This window comes from Monodelphis domestica, chromosome 2, assembly GCF_027887165.1.
Source record: "Monodelphis domestica isolate mMonDom1 chromosome 2, mMonDom1.pri, whole genome shotgun sequence".
Classification (NCBI taxonomy): domain Eukaryota; kingdom Metazoa; phylum Chordata; class Mammalia; order Didelphimorphia; family Didelphidae; genus Monodelphis; species Monodelphis domestica.
This window is the reverse complement of record NC_077228.1, coordinates 114,659,505-114,677,693: the sequence shown is the minus strand read 5'-3', so window position 1 is coordinate 114,677,693 and position 18,189 is coordinate 114,659,505. Positions and strand designations below refer to the sequence as shown.

The 18,189-nt window shown below is 38.9% G+C and overlaps 1 long non-coding RNA gene across 2 annotated transcripts in view; it reads left to right on the top strand.

Moving 5' to 3' along the window:
* The window catches only part of LOC130457131 (uncharacterized), a 107,352-nt gene that overhangs the window by 19,211 nt on the left and 69,952 nt on the right, over nucleotides 1-18,189 (top strand). For both annotated transcript variants that reach the window (XR_008916194.1, XR_008916193.1), the window contains exon 3: nucleotides 3,593-3,730. This is a non-coding gene — a long non-coding RNA (uncharacterized LOC130457131). The remainder of the gene's footprint in view (nucleotides 1-3,592; nucleotides 3,731-18,189) is intronic.

The following is an 18,189-nucleotide window of genomic DNA, read 5'->3' as shown; positions in this document are numbered from 1 at the left end:
CCTTCGGCAAGCTGATTGATGGTCTTAGGATCTCAGTTTTCGCATCTGCAAAAGGAGGAGAGTTGGCGAAGATGACCTGTAAAGTATGTCCAGCTCGAATCTACGACTTTATAATCTCAGATCTAATTCTGATCCATGTGAGGTCAATCCCTGGAGAGAGATCATAATCTCTCAGTCATATGCTTCTTCACTGGCTGCTTTGTATGAAGAAACCATAGCCTGTGATTTGTAAAGACATGGTGTCAATTCCATAAAAACCTGGGCTAGAGCAGATCCTTTCTATAGGTATAAGCTAACGTGCTTCTGCTGAATTATAGCGTGCATTTGCATAAATTACCATGTGGAACTTGTTAATATTTCCTAGATATCCCTTTTCATTGCTCCATTAGACAAGGCTTTGTGCTTTTGTTTGGGGCTGAATGTCAGCCAATCAGGAGGCAGGATTTCGACCAGTTCCCAACGGTGGTGGTAATTTATTCCCTTTGCAGAGCCCCAGTGTCACATATCTGTCTGGAGAAATGCTATCTGAAATCAGCTGAATTTTATCATGCAAATTATAGGAAGTGTTATCATTATGAACAGCGGGAGGTTCCTGATTTGCAATCGTTTACACATTAAATGAGTGCAACTGCTGTGGGGTTGAGAAGCCATTCCTAGAGAAGAAAGGGTGGGGTGGGAGGATCAGGCAATAATGGGGCACAAGTGGAGAGATTCACCCCATGGGGTGAGGCTTGAGGGCTTTGTGTCTCCAGGACAAGAGTGGAGGTCACAGAGACATATGGATTCTTTTGATGAAAAGGCTTTGGGAGGGTTTGTTGGGGAAGGGGGCAGGGTAATGATGTGGATGGTTTATTTACTGGGAATCTTGGGCTAGAAAGAAATAACTGGAACAGGGCCAGCCTGAAGCAGTTTCAAGTGAGTGAAGTGTGTTTCAATCCCTCTCCCCTTTCTTAGAGCCCCTCTTTCCTAGCCCAACACCCCACTTAGAAGTTTAGTCAGCTAAAGGATGCTCTCTCCCATAAATGTGACCCATGGCCCAATATACTTCTCTTCTACCCCTCCATATAGCCAAACTGAGATGTATCATATTCCATGGTCTAGTATGTATTGATAGGTAGATGAAGTGACTCAGGTCAACTATTTCCCAGTATGGTATTAATGTGGCCAATAATGGCTTTATACCCAACCTTTCCAGGTAGTTTAAACCTTGAAGAAATGAATCACTTACAAGGGGGACTGCCAGGTCAGTGATACTTGAAGGATAGACAGTAGGGCTTTTCAGTGATTTCTCTCAAAATTTAAACAACAGATAACTGAATTTGAACTCAGTTCCTTTATCTAAATTAAGCTGTATTTTATCCACTGTGGGTCAGTGGTTAAAGCACTGGACCTGGAGTAAAGAAAACTTGAATTCAAATCCAGCCTCAGACACTTCCTAGCTATGTGACTCTTGGCAAGTCATTCTGATTGTTGACAACAGGATCCACTGGATCCATTGGAGAAGGAAATGACAAACCATTCTACAACTGAATGACTGAGCAACAGTTTAACCTCTTGGAGAGGATGGAGGTAGGAGAGCAATGAAAAGAGCAGAAAAGGAGAGAGGGAACTTGGCAGAAGAAAGGAGAGTCAATAACTTTTAGAAAAAGTTGAATTTCACTAGTCTACAAATAAGAATATCACTTTCCTTTGGGGTCACGAATGAAAGCGGAGACTTGGCAAGTGAGATGCTAGGGAAACAAAATGACAAGAATGTTCACTGGACAAGAAGTTGAGAAATATGAAAAGACAAAGAATCTGAATATAGAGAACTCTCAATATTAGGAACTCTCTGTGATTTGGTAAATAAGTCCTAGTTAGCTGCCTGAGACAGATTTAATAAAGGTTAAATGACTTGCCCAAGGTCACACATTTAATAAGTATCAAAAATAAGATGTCTGGCTTCTAATTTTAGTGCTGTTACTAACTAGATGTGTGACCTTGAGAAAATCTCTTTCACAACTTGGGTTTCAGTTTCTGCCTCTTTAAAATGAAAGGGTTAGATTAGATCATTTCCAAGGTAATTTCCAGCTCTAACATTCTATGACACTGTGAATCTAAATGAGCTTCCGTCCTGGAGAGTCATTGGCAACAGACTTGGGACCAGCACTGGGACTTCTGTAGGAGACACAGCCCTAGTGACTCAAACACTTTGGGAAATAGGCCAAAATTAAGAGAGGATCATTAATAAAACAGTGTCAAACAGGGCAGGACGGGCAATCAGATGGCAGGGAGCATGGACAGAAAAGGGTCAGGAAAGAATGTGCTAATGTTCATATATCACTTTTCTGAACAAGATAATCTTTTCATTGTTTGTTGAAAATGATGAATGGGGTGAAAGGGGCAAGTTAGTGTGGTGGAGATTGAAAAAAGGAAAGAAAGATTAAGAAAGAGAGGAATAGAGAAAGTGAGGGAAAAAGCAAAGGAAAGGAGGGAAAGAAAGAGAAGTCAAGAAAGGAAGAAAGGAAGAGAAAAAATAAAAGAGAAAGACAGAAAAGATCAATAAAATTTAAATATTTAGGAGAAAAAAGTTCAGAAGGGTACACACACAAAGAGGGTAATTTTGTTACTACTTTGTTCAATTTAATGTACAGTAAAAAGCTGTACATGACAGAAATTCATGCATTCATTGACAATTGTCTTATCTTTGAATATGAAAATGTTTGTGTTTATTGATGATTATTAAATCATCATAAAGAAGAAAATGAAGAAGTCACCTTCCTGCACAGCAAGGGGTAAAAAAGTGGGAGAGTGAATGAAATTTGCCAAAGACCTAAATTATAATGATCAGGGTCCCTCACAAACAGGTCAATTACTCCAGTCACCCTTTGGATGGCGCAAAGGCACCCAAGTCTGTCATTTCCTATTATTAGTTATAATAACAGTGATTAAAATTTTCTCTTTTGTCACCACTTTTTCCCTCCTGAAGGATCCTGAGCACAGTTTGCAAATTGTGGAGGTATATTTGATAAGTTTATTGTCATTCCTAAGGGGAAGTTGCAGGGGGGTTGTCAGAAGAATAAATGAAATGACTACTGCTTTCATAAAATCTGTTCCCTCATCCCCCATATGATCATTACTATGCCTGAGGTTTCTTGCTTAGTTTAAGTTAATCACTTAGATGACATAGAATATTGGGCTTTGAGTGAGGAGTTCAAATCCAATCTTAGACATTTTACTAGCTGTGTGACCTTAGAAAAATCACTTAACCTGTTTGCTTCCATTTCCTTTTCTGTGAAATGGGAATAATAGTAGCACCTCCATCTCAAGATTGTGATAAAGATAAAATGAGATAATTTTGTAAAGCACTTTACAAACCTTAAAATACTTTATAAATGATAGTTATCATTACTAATTTATGTAGAACTCCTCCCAGGAGCTGGTACTTTCTTAAAAAAAAAATCTAGTTTTTCCCTTGAGATTTGAGACTGGAGAGGCCAGAAAAGCATTAGGGTGGGGAAAACAAAGCAGAGACCTGTATTTTTTTTAAAAGATCTAACTTTAATATTGATTATGAGATGAGTTTTATGACAGAGACTTGCTTTTTCCCTAGGGGAAAGTCAAACATCATTCTGCATCCAACCCAGTGGAGTATGCAGGAAAACCACATTCCTGTCTCTAGACCCATCAGTGTTCAACAGGCCATACTTTTCCTCCTGAATCCTTATTGTCCACTGAGATTCTTGCTTTGGTGAGTTCTGACAATTACCACCTGTAGCTTCCGTTTTCCATTGACCCTCATAGTCTGTTGGAATGATAACTGAGTTTGGAGTCAAAGATCTGGGCTCAAATCCTCATCTTTGGCTAGTTGCTTCTCCTAATTTGTAAAATGAAGGGGGTGGACGAGAAGGCCTTTGGAAGGCATCTTCAAATTCCAAATCTATGAACCTATATCTCAAAAGTTTAATGCTAATCGGAAAGCAAGAAGGTTCTCTCTGTTAACCACTGGAATATTTACAGGTACCAAACTGGGTCCTCAGAATAAACCTTACACTGATGTGGAAATACCACTTGCAATAAATGAGGTGGAACAGATGGTCTCCTCTGCCTTCTTCCAGCTCTGCGGGGGTGAAGGAAAGGAACCAATTCATAATGACAGAAACCTTCAAGAAAACCAACTGGAAATTGGGGTTTGGGGGCTTTGTTTGTTTTTGTTTTGTTTTCTGAGTTGGGAGGTGCCAGTGCCTGGTAGCTAGTCCCCTCACTGCTGCCTCTGACAGTATCTCAGACACACATCCTGAACATGGGCTGTCCCCAGAGAAGCGTCAGCTTTTAATCCTGTCACTGCGAAGCATCCATGCACAGCCTGGTTACAGGCAGACCTGATGTTCTGAGGGAATGGCTGTCAGTCATTGGAAATTCAACAGCCTGCAGGGTTATACACTGACCCAGGCCCGCAGGCAGGCAGGCAAGGCTTGGAGGAGGCAGAGGGCATGGGCCAGGCAGAGTGCAAGTGGCTTGGGACACCCCTACCTCGCCAAGAGTTTCAGATGGAAACTGTTTCCAGGATAATAGTTTTCTAAGTTCCGTTTGCTACCTTTGTTGCTTTTGTAGTGTCAATGAGTCAGATGCAAATTCAGTAGATCTATAGGTCATTACTCCTGAAAAAAAGTTTCTGGAGATCCCAATGGGCCAAAGAACTTTTAAGTCTTTAGTCATATCTGGGTTGAGAGTCCAGGCTGCCAAGAGAAAGGAATGATTGCTCAGGCTATGGGGTGCCAATTCTGAAGCCCTCTCCTTGTTCGTGACTTTCCCAGCATCTTCCACCCCTCCCTGGCCTTCTTTCATGCTGAATGCTGTTCTCTCTGGAAAATTGAAACACCCTCCAGGCTTTCTCTGAGTCTGGGGACCACCTGCCTCTCTCTTCCCAAGGCCTCCCTGCCTTGCCAACTGGTGGCTGGTCCTTGAACAGGGTTGAACCAGGAGGCCTGAGGCATGTGGAAGGTGCCCCATCCTGCCTCCACCCCCTTCGTTCCCCCATTCCCCAAACTAGGAGCTAATGAAAGGTTGTGTTGTAAATGTCAAACACCCTGTGAGATGGAGCACGAATCAAAGACTGCTTGCCATGTGTTCCCTTGCAGGGAATTGTCTTTCGGCAACAGCATCTCTGTGAACTTATCAGAAGGTGATGGGAGGGGAATCACCAACTGACTCAGAATTACTTGAATTGAACATGTATCCTGAAACCTGTCGAGCAGTTATGATATTTCAAGGTCATCATGTCTCTCCTTTCTTCTCTCTGCCACCTTAAGAGTGGAGGGGCTGGGGAGAGAAGAGATGGAGAAAGCAGGATTCTCAGTAGACTAACCTTTTCATCTTCTGGGAATGATGTCTAACATTTCACAGAGAGGAAAGGGGAAATTGGATTCATCTGTCCCCATGGAGAGGCAGTGGGGTCTGGAGAAAAGAGGGCTGGCCTCACAGTCAGAAAAATCAAGGATTCAAGTCCTGCCTCCGACACATGCTAATTATATGACCCAGGAAAGTAAATTAGCTTCTCACTGTCCCAGAACAGTATGTTTCAGGGGAACTGTTCACTTGCATTAGAATACTAGGAGTTTGCTATACCAAATCACCCAGGGGGAGAAAATAAGCATTTATTAAGTGCCTGTTATGTGCCAGGCATTGTGCTAAGCACATTCCAAAAATCATCTCATTTTCCCTTTACAACAATCCTAGGAGGTAGATACTATTATAACTCCCCATTTAGGGATGATGAAACCGAGACAGAAGTTAGGCAACTTGTCCATGGTCACATAGCTAGTAAGTGTCTGAAGATGGATTTGAATTCAGGTCTTCCTGACCCTCGGTTCAGCACTGTATATACTGTACTACCTAATTGCCATGGCCTGGACACTTGCCCCAAAACATGGCTTTGAAATATCAGAGTCTCTTCTTTCTGAAGATGGCCCCTTAACAAAAAGGTAGACACTTGCTGGGTAGGTCATGTCTCCGCTGACAGTACTGGGTCTATAAGAACTAAAAGAAACAATGGCCACCACACATGGGCTCAGTGTAAAAGAGACTTTCTGGTCAAGGGCAGATTGAATGTGGCAAGAATTACTGGAGAGGCATGCCCCACATAACCAATGTCACTTTAAAACAATATCATTAATATGTTACAACCAAACCTGCTCCAGATTATACCTTCATTACTTCTGCTAGTAATAGCACACTAATTGGTCTCCCTGCGTCCAAGTTCTCCCCTTTCCAATCTATTCTCTACCCCACAGCCAAATTGATATTCCTAAAACACAGATTTGACCACATAACTCTCCCCCCTGGACTCCCTGCCTCCTCCATCTTTGATGACTCCCTGGCTTCTAATTGACTCTATGATAAAATGCAAACCCTCTGCTTGGTATTTAAAACCCTCCACAATCTGGCTTCCACAATCTGGCTCCCTGCTAGCTTTCCAGTATTATTCTATACTCCTTCATTTCATGCACTGTCTCTTAGAGTTAAATGGGTTGGCTCACCATTTATGACATTATATCTCCGGCTTCTAAATATTTGTATAGATGGTCAGCTAGGAGGGGGAAAAGGCTCCCTCTTCACTTTTACCTTAAAAAAATACTAAGCCTTAGATCTTTTCAGATTTTGTGTTATGGATATGATCTTCCTGTTGAAATAAAATTTGTATTTACTTTTTTTTGTACATATAATTATCCCTTTTTTGCAGAAGAATGAAAGCTCATTGAGGGCAGGGACTATTTGTTTTTATTTAGTTTCCCTGGAATTTAGCACAGTGATATCATATACAGATTAAATGGTTCATAAACTGTTTCACAGATTGAATTAAATCCAAGAGGTCTCCTACATGCATGATTGGTTCTTTAACTCATCTCCCAAACTGGACTGGGACAGTTGGAATCTTTACTTTGGTGGTTACCAATCCCAGAGAGAAATCAAATACTTGAAATAGTTTGCTTGATAAGGGGGGAGCATCATGGGGATATATTTTTCAGTTCACTTTAAAGGAATTCCAAATTGTTGGTTTTCCTAGCAGTTTCTAGAACGTAAGAAATGAGAGGAGAAAAAAATGAGGGTTTTTATTTATTATTATTTTTAAAAATTTTATTTAATTAATTTAGAGTGTTTTCCCAGGATTACAAAAACCCTGTTCTTTCCCTCCCCTCCCCAAACCCCTCCCATAGCACAATTCCACTGGGTTTTACATGTGTCATTGGTCAAGACCTATTTCCATATTATTGATTTTTGCACTAGGGTAATTGTGTAGAGTCTATAACCCCAATCGTATCCCCATCAACCCATGTGATCAAGCAGTTATTTTTCTTCTGTGTTTATGCTCCCAAAGTTCTTCCTCTGAATGTAGATAGTATTCTTTCTCATAAGTCCCCAAGAATTGTCCTGGATCATTGCATTGCTACTCGTAGAGAAGTCCATTGTGTTTGATTGTTCCATTGTGTTCTCCTGGTTCTGCTCCTTTCTCTCTGCATCAATTCCTGGAGGTCATTCCAGTTCACATGGAATTCCTCCAGTTCAATGTTTCTTTGAGCACAATAGTATTCCATCACCAACAGATACCACAATTTGTTTAGCCATTCCCCAATTGAATGGTATCCCCAAAATGAGGGCTTTTAGAAAAAAAATTAGCTCAACTTCTTCAAAATCAGAATCACAATCTCATAGTTGCCATAACTATCTTGTCTATTGAAGATGAAGGTTGTGAGCAAGTCATGGTGACACATGCCTGTCATCCCAGTGACCAGGGTGGCTGAGGATGATGATTCTCTAGAGTTTGGGAGTTCTGACCTGCCCTGGACTAAGCACAAAGTTCTCCATCAATATGATAAGCACACAGGAGTGGAGAAATGTCAGATTTCCTAAGGGGGAATTGAAAATGGACACAATTAAGCCAAGTTCCTACTGAAATCAGGAGTGGAATTAGGTCTTTGGGAAGTCACTGGACAGGATGGGGATAGGAACTGGTTAAAAAAAAAAGGGAGATGAAGGATGGGCTAGGGGAGTGGATGCCTACCACATCTAGCTCTAATCAATCATTTCTTCCTATTGCAATGACCCAGTAGAAAGAATATTATATTTAAAGTAGTCAGAAGACTTGAGTTCAAATTTTGCTCTGCTATGTATTACTCACGTGCCCCTGCCAGATCTAAAACTTTTGTTCCATTAGAATACAATTTCTCAGTGTACTCTTCCTCTGGAGATATGGATTGTCCTAGGGATATATGATAATAATGATCATGATGATGATGATGTTGATGTTTGTAGCAGCCCAGCCCATAGACATTATGGGGAAACCAGGAATGTGAGTGAGCACATGGCCATTATGTGCATGGCAATGAACTTTATTGCCAGCATGGCTGAAGTTTAGGCGCGAAACCTTGCTTTCCTGTGTCCCACTCACCTGAGGAGTAAAACCCCACCTTCACCTTGTCATAGGTTGTATTATCCAATAGGGGTACCCCAGATAACTCATCCATATGTATTGAGGTATCATGTAACTGTTCAATATGTATTGAGCTGGCAAGACTATAAATAAACCAGCTCCACTAAGCTCCGCCCACTGGTTCAGGATTCCCGGGTCTGGCAAGTAGCAACTTCTCCCCTGTCTCTCTTCTCTATCTTTCTTACTAAGGCCTGGTCCTTAGACCAGGCCTGCCTTACTAAGGCCTGGTCCTTAGACCAGGCCTGCCTTACTAAGGCCTGGTCCTTAGACCAGGCCTGCCTTACTAAGGCCTGGTCCTTAGTCCAGGCCTGCCTTACTTCCTCTCTTTCTCCTAATGCTATCTAGCATTATCTACCTCTTGTAGTTCCTAGTCTCCTTTCCATCTGCACTAGCTTTATCCTCTGACCAGTACGGTGTTAAAAGGGGATCATTGGGTGGTTTCAGCCTGAATATTCACACCCAGTGGTCGGAGCTTAGCTGTGGCTCATACAAATAATATTCGTCTACTGACTTGGTTACTCACATCTCTACAGTCGGCTCATTCACGCCCTTCGCGGGTTAAGAACTTCTTCTCTATCTCTATCCTATCTTTCCCCCTTGTGCAGCCTCTCGCAGGCAGAGAGACCACAATGTTGATAATAATGTGTACCAACCAATCATACAGTGTTTAAATTCACCTCGTTTTCCTCATTGATAGATGTCAAAATAGAAATTCAATCAATCATCATGCAAGATAAAGGCCAAATTTATCTAGCTTCAGGTTTTTATCAAAGCATATTTTTAAATCCAAATCAGCTATCCTCCTCCCTACTCTCACTATTCCCCTAGATGCTATTCTGACTGACTTGGATCAATGAGTAATTGTAACTAAAAAATTCAAGTTGCCCATGCAATATGATTTTCTGATCATGGAATCCCTGTTCCATAGACACTGTTCATCTAAGGGATTCCTGAATACATAAGAAGTGTACCCCTTTCTAATCCCTCTTTAAAGGATTGGTTTCTTTAAATTGATTTATTTAGTTCATTAGATCATTTCTCTGCTGATGTCTCATAGAGGCTATCACCACCTCCCTAATGTGGTCCCAAGTTCTGCTATGACATTCTCAATTGTCTACCAGTTATCAACCTTGAGGAATTCATTATTGGTCTGGGGCTAGGGGGTGGCAAATCTTAGTACTGTTTGCATATTTACAATCCATTACAATTTGTATCCCCAAACAGTTTAACCTGCTCTTCATGATTTCTTTACATAGTCTCTGTTTTTAGTAAAAATTAATTTTAATATTTTATATTTATATTTCTCAATTTTGGATGTCTAGAAACATCTCCTTTTTACATCACTTTAAAGACTTTTAATTTCATCCTTATAAATGGCCTTTTTAAGTTTCCGTGGTTAAAAAAGAATCTAAAAGTTCCCTCCAAAACACAAACCCCGAATAAACAAAATCCCCAAGATATTATCAACTACTCGCTTAACTTCTAGTTTTGAGTTTCTTACAATTAATGGAGGCTGGTCCTATAATGATAGCAAAAATTTATATACCTATAAAGCATCTCAATTGATCTTCTCAATGAATAATCAAGGTAGGTGTTATTATTCTTCTCATTTACAGATGAGGAAGTTGAATCTGAGAGAGGCTAAGAGATTTGTCCAGTGTCACACAACTAGTAGGTATCTGAAACAGGATTAAAATTTGAGTCTATCTTAACTTTGAATCTAATGTTCAAACCATTGTGCCACCTAGCTGCCTCTAAATATTATTGCCATTGACTATCAGAAGTAGTACCCTATAAGAATTTGATGCAGGAACAGGTGGATGAATATTTAACAACCAGCTCTTTGAAAAATAAAATGTACAGGACACAATTTATTCACATTTTCTCCATCACTTTCTCAAGTCTACATAATCAAAAATGCAATCAATTTGCTGATTTCTGACTGTAACAGCTTACATTGAAAGTATAATATTTGGCTCCTGATAATCAGTTCAAGATGACTCTGGCACACTCTTGTCCCAGAGCATTAGAAGAAGATTTTGATAGAAACCTCTTATTTTCAATATATAAAAACATCTATCCCCTAAAAACTTTGTTCCCCCTGAAGTCTTATTTTGGGGAACTGATTAATGTTACTGAAGTCATGCCAATATTTCAATTTCTGTTCTCAATTTGTTTCAGTTTTCCTTGACTTCCTTGACCCTTTTCTTGCCTTAATGTTTTTTACTTAAACCTTAGTCTGGTCTTTGTTATCACTGAACATCTTTTTGACTCTGGTCAATTTCACAGCAGCTTCCACTCTAAATGTCATAACAGACCACTTGTGCCTGATCTGAGCCTTTCTAACTTGCATTGGTCTGATCAGCCACAGCCAAACACAACCTGGCTTCAACATTGTGATATCATTGCTCTTCTTAGAAAGTGAAGGACCACCATAATCACCACCACCAACATTTAGCTCTATTCTCCTGATATTCCTCATCTTGTTCTTTAATTTGGTGGGGAGCTTCTTTGGAAATCCTCAGATCACATTCTATCCAGGGCTTTGCCTCTCCTGATTCATATACTTGGCTTAAGACACAGCTATCCTGTATGATAAACCAATACTAATCAAGGACAAATTAAAAAAATACTTAAGAATTTGTGGAGGAGTTTTGATCCTCCTTTGGAGCAGTTACTCATATTGATGAAATCCTTGAAGTGAAGTAAATGGGAGATATCTTCCTAGGCAGCCAGAAGTTAGGCTATATAAAAGCAAAACTCAGTTCTTATTATTGGAGATCTAATCTTTTTTGTCTCACATACCCCTTTTGTGAAATAATGTTTGTTGCCTTCATCTTTAATTAAAGAAAATGATAAATTTTAGCTAGAGGTTAGCAAAAATAAGTTGTGATTTTTTTTTCCTATCCAAATTTTATGGATATTTGAAAACTATTCTGCAGCCCAGGTTAAAAACTCCTGCTTAATAGAGATCTGAAACTATGCTAAGGACATTATATGTTACCCCTACCAGGAATATTTGCATATTAAAAGAGGCAGGGGGAGGATAATAGCTAGGAAATTAATATTTAATAATGTAATATTGTTATTGTAGCATTTAGCAAAGAAGGCATTTTTGGCACAGACTTCCTTTTCCAACTCCTATGACTGGTTGTGAGTTAGTTGTGCTATGGCCTGTAGGGAAGCCTTGTGGTATCCTCTAAACTCAACGCTTTTTTCCGTTGTGTCTCCTCTTGTTGAATGATTTCCAGATCTCAGTATTTCAGAGAGATTGGCAGAACCATTCTGTGGACAGAGAGACATGGAGATAATGAAAGGATTAGATAGAAAGGCCTAAGAGGCAAGGTTAAAAGTTGAAGAGTTCACCACTAGGAAAGAAAGGGAGGGGTGTTTAATGAGATTCTACAGATATATGAAGGGTTATTATGTAGGGGACAGTGACCAGCTGTTTGCCATCTCTCCCCCTGAACTCCTATTGTCTGGGCCATTCGTTGTGCAATTAATCATGTACTGTTGCCTTGTTATTTCTTCTTCACCCTTATCTTCAATTTCTCTTTTAAAAAAATCTAATATCATTACTTAAATTTTTACAGACTGAAGTCTTACTTCTTCAGTGATTTTTCTAAGCTTTTAGGGGTGAGTGAAGGGACAGGGACAATACCTTATCATGTTTGTATGCTCCATGGTACCTAACAGAGTGCCTTCAACATAATAGGTCCTTAGCAGACTTGGTTTAGTGAATGAATGAATGAAAGAATGAATAAACAATTGGATGAATCATTCATTCATTAAGGGAAGAAAAGAGAACTGATGGAAAGAATGAAGACAGAGAAAAGAGACAGAAAATGAGAAAGACAGAAGTGTAGTTGCTACAGAGAGATAAGGAAAGAAGGAAATGAAAGAGAGGAGAGACTCACAGAGAAAGAACTACAGAAAGAGAGAACAAGACCTACAGAAACAATTTCCGGTGTTTGCAAACATGGAGTTCTTTTCTGAGGAGTAAATACTCTGTGCTAGAAACCTCATTTATGTTCTTTTCCCATCAGTGAAATGTTCCCAAACAATAGCTCAACCATGTGCTGACACCGACATATCACCTGCCCATGACCTTCAGAGAGAGTAAATGGGAGCTAGCTGGTTGCTTCAGAGTATTTGCTGAAGCCCATTAGAGCCGTAATTACACTGTAATCTTCGCCAAAGATGCAGTGTGCCATTGTGTAGGCCGGCAAGGTCACAGGCCTCGCCGTAAACAAACCTGTTTATGACAATTGTGTAAAATGCATTCTCTTTCATCGCTTCATTAATGAACCCGCAATCCCAAGCATACCTGTTTGCCTGATTTATAGATGTCTCTATCGCCTCTAAGGGTCCATATTTCCTCACTCTGTTCTGGGGAGACTTCCTGTCTCTTTCCAGTGTTGTCAGAAGTGAGGCTGAAGGTGTCTCCTTCTCCTCACTTCCACTTCCTTCTTCCCATGGTTAACTCATGTGCTGTTCTCTTGTTTGCAAGTCAGTTTGGAACTATGGAGCAATACATCTAATACACAGCAACCAAAATTTCTACCAGAGAGCAAGTAGTACCAAAAAACAAGTACCAAAAAAAAAAAGATGTCATATTTGGAAACCTTGAATGAATGAATTAGGCAGGTGCTCTAGTGACCACATCAGGAAGAGTGAGAGCAAAGCCTGAACTAGGTATCATTTTTCTTTCTTGCACTATTCAGGTAATGTTGCTTTTCAATTGTTTCAGTCATATTCAACTCTTTGTGAACCCATCTGAAGTGTTCTTGTCAAAGATGCTGGAGTATTTTACTATGTCCTTTTCCAGTTCATTTTACTGATGAGGAAAGTGAGGCAAACAGGGTTAAGTGGCTTTCCCAGAGTCACACAACCAGTAAAAGTCTGAGACCAGATTTGAACTAAGGTCTTCAGGATCAGCCAACATTTAGGTGGAATAGCCTAAATCAATGGATTGGCTACCTAATCAATTTTTTATGTGATTCTACAGAGGCTATTCTGAAGTATGGGTATCTTTCATCAAGCTATCTTTGGTTGAAAAAGAACAGTTTTCCCCAAACTGATATGTCTATAACTTAAAAAACATCAAGAGAATATGAAATATACAAGACAAAGAAGCTATACGAAATTGAATCTATGCAGTTTTTTTGTGTTGAGCTTGTCTAGAAATAGATTGAGGGTGATCTCAGATAATTTAAAGTAACTAAGTGATTCAGTCAACCCATATGTCCATGTTACTATATCCCAAAATTAATTCCCCTTTGGTCAATGTGGTCCCCACAACTGACTCTCAAACACTGTACAATCATTACAAATAATATCCTTTTGTCCATGTTATTCTTCCAACTTGGAGTGATCTCTTCTGATTCCATTCAATCCATGAAATCCTACTCTCTCATAGAGATCCATTTCAAATTACACCAACCCAAAAGAGTTTTTTCCTCTTCTTGGGATCATATGACTTTCTCTTTCCTCTTAACTGTCGGACCACCATTATTTGTGTTATTATCTCTCATTTTGACACTTGATAACATAATTCCCTTTTCACAATTTGTCTAGAACCCCCAATCATAGTATATTTCTAAAGAAGGTCTGATACTTCTTTCACACTTCTCTCAGTACCTAGCAAAGTCCCTAGATATCTTCACTTTATATTTTTCCATTTTCTCTTCTTCATTGAAACTTGGTTATCTCTGGAAAAGATTATATTCTGACCATCTTCCTTAGTATTGGTTACTCTTTCTCTCATTCCTCTTGACATAGTATATCCAAAGGACAGCTAGTTATACTCTTTACTTCTTCCTTCTACCTCCATTTAAACCCTTTGCCATCATCAGTCAGCAACCTTTTCTTTGAAATCCCTTCCATTGATGAATCCAGAGGATCTCCAGATGATCCTTGTTATAAAAAATGATTTGCTATTTGAAGGAGAGAAGCTTCACTAATCCCCGATGATGTGGTTCTATCAGTCAATAAGCAGTCCAGTTGAGTAGCACAACTATGATACTGTCCTTTATGCTTCCATCCCTCAGCCCCTTATCATATTGCTGATCATATATTGTTAAATCCCATTCTTTTATTATCCCCACCATCTTCCTTCTCCCTTCCTACTAGAGTTCTACTGAACTTTGCTAGAGAAATATACATAATTATACCAAATTGTGTCCACTATAAATTTATGTCATATGATATATATATATATATATATATATATATATATATAATGTTCCCAAATCAGTTTTCACCATTGCATGGCAATTATTAATTTTTCCTTGTTTTACTTTCTTCATACACCCCACAGTGTTTGTTCCAAATGTCTACCTCTTTCCTTGAGTTCTTTTTATTATTCCCAACTACCTTCTGCTCCACAAAGCACTTCACCTCCTAATTGGCTCAGAATACAGGGTTTGTCTTTCATTAATTGATTCACATCTACCACTTTTCAAATTCCTTTTATGCTATAATCTTTCCTCTCCTCCTTTCCTCCAGTTTCTGAGGAAGAGTGTGCCTTTAATCTTATTCCCTTGCATTTACTCTGGAAGCTTCTCTTTCACCATTGCCTTACTCTTTCAGTTTCAATGTTATCTGATTCTTTGGCTTTGTCCCTATTTCCTAAAGACATTTGTTTTCTCTCTCTCTCTCTCTCTCTCTCTCTCTCTCTCTCTCTCTCTCTCTCTCTCTCTCTCTCTCTCTCTCTCTCTCTCTCTCCTTCCTTTATCTCTCTAATTCTGTCTGTTTCCATCTCTCTCAAACTATCTCTGTATGTATCTCTGTTTCTGTCTCTTTCTCTCACTCTGACACCACTTTTAGGTGATTATCAAACTTCTGCTTGAAGACCTTGAAGGAGAGGGAACTAATTATTTCCCAAGCTACCTTTTCCTCCTTTTGGATACCTCTAATTGTTAGGAAACGTTTCCTCACCTCAAAACTAAATTTACCTCTTTCTGATTTCAACTGCTTTGGCCTTCTGGAGCAAAATAAAATAAGTCCAAAATCCTATCCATATAGTAGCTCTTCAGATACTTAAAGAGAGCTCTTATATTCCTTCTGACTCTTCTTTTCTCCAGGCTAAATATCTCGGTTCCTTCAACCAGTCCTCATATGTCATAGACTCAAGAGCTTTCACCAACCTGGTTGCCCTCCTTTGATTACTCTCTAGTTTGTTAATGATGCCTAGAACTGAATACATTCTCCAGATGAGATTTAATGAGGGTAGAATATAATAGAACCACCACTTCCCTAATTCTGGAAACAATGAAGCCTCAGATTACATTAACTTTTCTAAAGTTATCATATCACATTGCTAACTCATACTGAGGTTGCAGTCTTCTAAAACTGCCAAATATTTTCCAGAACCACTGTTGTATATCAATGCTTTCCCCATTTTATATTTGTGAAGTTTTTTTTTTGTCCTAGAGCTCAGTTCTTTCTATTTACCCCTATGGAATGTCATCTTATCATATGCAGCCAAATGCTTTAGCCAAATTCCAGTCACCTGTATTCATTACCTCAATTTCCTCACCACCTTCTCACTTCTGAACACCTTGCCGTCCAGTTTACCAAGTCACCAATCCACGAGAATTTTTCCAAAATTACCATTAAACTCTGAACTACAAATCCCTGGACCTTGTTTGGTCCTTCTACTTAATTTTTCTATAGCTCTTGACACTGTTTATCAATTTCTCCTCCTGAAAAATATACATTATTTTGGCTTCTATAACACTCTTCTTTACTGGTTGTCTTCCCATCAGCAGATGACTTTTTCTTTTCTGGATAATCACACATTTTCTACTTATCAAGCAATGCTATTCTCCAAGAATCTCTCTTGGACCCTCTATTCTCTCCTTTTGTGATGATATTATTATAAGATCATAGATCTAGAATTAGAAAGTACCTTACTGCTCATCTATTCTAAGGCTTTCATTTTTTTAAGAAGAGGCAAACAAGACCCAAAGAGTTTAAGGAATTTTCCCAGTATTGCCCAAGTAGTAAGAAGTAAAAGCAGGATATGAACTCAGGTTCGGTAACTTTAAGTTCAACACATTAACTTCAATACTCTTTTGATCATCTCCAAGAAGGTCACTTCCCAAACTATATATTCATAGGGATCCTAGATCTAGAGCTCAAGGATATCTCAGAGGTCATCTAAAATATTAAATCAATGGGCTCTGGTTACATGCTGCAAACTGCCCCATTAGCATGTAAAATTCAGTATGATCAAAATAAAATTCATCATCCTCTCCCCATCTCACTTTCCCATCCAAAATATCCTTCTTCCAAGTTTCCCTAATTATACTGTGGGTATTAACATTCTTCAGGCCATCTAGATTCTCAATCTAAAAGTCACTCTTGATTCTTCTCTCTTTCTTCACCTACCTCCCTTCGTATCCAGGCATTGATAATTAATAGTAATAATTAGCATATATAGAGAACTTTAAGGTTTACAAAGCACTTGACAAATATTATCTCATTTTATCCTTGTAACAATGCTGGGAGGTAGGTGCTAATATAGTCCCCATTTTATGGATGATGAAACTGAGCCAGACAGAGGCTAAGTGATTTGTCTAGGACCATACATCTAGTAATTGTCTGAAACTGGATTTGAACTTTGAGCACTGACTCTAGATTCAACACTGTGCGCTTTAGCTGCCCCATGACATTTATTAAATATTGTTGATTATACACACAATATATATACTTATGTATATATGTATGTATACAATATACACATGTTGTATGTACATATTGTATATGTGCACATATAATGTATATAAATATATGTATGTATATACAACATACACATATATACACATATGTGTGTGTATATATATATACATATATATATATGTATATATATATATATATATATATATATATATAATTCTCATAGAATCTGAGTTAGAAAGGAATTAGGAAGTTACTTGGTCCAGTACCTCATCTATGGCAGAAATCATATATTTGACACATATCAAGTTGCTGGGAACTCCATTGTCTTTCAACACAATGAATCCTATTGATCAAGAGTTCTAGCTATTGCACAGTTCCTTCTTAAATAGAACTGATGATTGTCTCCTTTTAACTTCAGTCCACTGATTCTTGCTCTTCCAATACAGACTAAGTCTTTTCCTTCTGCCATATGTCAACACTTCAAATAATTGAACACTTGAAATTTAGTCAGCTAGGCAACAAACAGTTTTGAAGTGTTCGCTATATGCTAAGCACTGTTTTCAGCACTGGAGATACAATGAAGGCTAGGTGGTACAGTGGATAGACTTCTGGACCAAGAATCACAAAATCCATGTTCAAAACCAGCCTCAGACACTTAGTAGCTATGTGACACTGGGCAAATAATTTCATCTTAGCCAGCTACAGTTTCTTCACTATCATTTCTTAATAATAATAGCCCTTCCCTGGGTTGTTTTGAGAATCAAAAGAATTTTTAAAGTGCTTTGCAAACCTTAAGTAGTGCTGCTGCTGCTGCTTCTTCTCCTTCTTCTCCTTCTCTTTCTCCTCCTCGTCCTTCTCCTTCTTATTTTCTTCTTCCTCTTCTTCCTTTCCTTCTCCCTCTCCTCCTCCTCCTTTTTGCCATTATTATAATTATTAATTTAACATTCCTGCTCTCAAAGAACATACATTATAGTGTAGAAAATAATCATTAAAACAACTAGTTATATAAATATATGTATACAGAGTAGATGGAA